Below are 1234 nucleotides of genomic sequence, written 5' to 3'. Positions count from 1 at the left end.
CTAGCCTTCTCGGACAAGGGCGAAAAATCTCGGAGGACTCGTGTGCAAGTTGCGCACGTTAAAGATCCCTTGGAGGTCTAAAATTCAAAATTTCCTACCAACTGAAAATATTAGGTGTGTCCCACGCTCTCATATGACCTTATGCAGTTGCGAGCGCCGTAAAACACTTTACAAAAACAAACAAACATGCATATTTCTGTCACTGAACCGAGTCAGGCTGGGAGGGATTAACAATTTCCTTTGATGTACAAAGTGTGAACAATAGAAAATAAAGTGAAATTCATTTTCAATTTCATGAGAGTTACACCTCTCAAGGGAAAGGACGAAAGCAGTTGGTGACACGAAGATGCAGGACGAAAATGGGTGCATCGGTATATGTGTCATTGTTACAGATACTGTATACCTGGCTTTTTGTGTTTATTCGAGAGCTTTTTTTTCCTTTTAAAAGTTTTCAGGCCACTCTCCTTTTGGTGAACATTTTGAATTCTATATTTGAGTTGCCGAGGATCACGTATTTTGTCTAGTATTCTCCTCGACGTATGCATAATATTTTGTATAGATATACAGCATAACCAGTTTGGTAGGCCTATACAGATACCTCAGTTGTTAATGCAGCTGAACTCAAGCGGTGGACAAAAACTGAATAACCGGATAATTCCCATTGAAACATTATCCGAATTCAGACTCTTAAACTCTCTTTTCTGACCCGTTTGCCGAAAGTGGGTGCACCCATTTGTTGAAATGGTCTAACCCATTTGCCGATGCGGTTCATAACACATTTAATCGTCGAAGAGGTGCACTAACATATTATCCGCATTTTGCTAAAGCGACTCATTGCCCAGCCCTACTGAACTCCAATGCCGAGCAGTGCAGCACACCAGTCCAAAGTAAACACAACTGGAGAGCTTTGTAATAATGTATTAGTATTATGTGTGTGGTGTGCACTTTACCAGCGCGTACAGATGTGACAATTGCAATTCACAATCGCCCCCGGATTCATGAATTTCTCTTCAGAAAAAGAGAATTTATGTGGTGCACGAATTAAAAAACTGGTGAACAATTTGTATAAACTGATAAGGAAGGCGGTAGAGATAGACAGAAAGAAAAACAAATAGATAGACAGACAGATAGATAGACAGAAGGGGGGTGACGCTGACGGATATAGTTTTAGAAAGAGTATAACGTAGAGATTGAGAGAGAGAGAGAGAGAGAGAGAGAGAGAGAGAGAGAGAGA

This window comes from Aplysia californica, unplaced genomic scaffold, assembly GCF_000002075.1.
Source record: "Aplysia californica isolate F4 #8 unplaced genomic scaffold, AplCal3.0 scaffold00230, whole genome shotgun sequence".
Lineage (NCBI taxonomy): Eukaryota > Metazoa > Mollusca > Gastropoda > Aplysiida > Aplysiidae > Aplysia > Aplysia californica.
The sequence above is the reverse complement of the archived record's forward strand: the minus strand, read 5'-3'. Positions refer to the sequence as shown.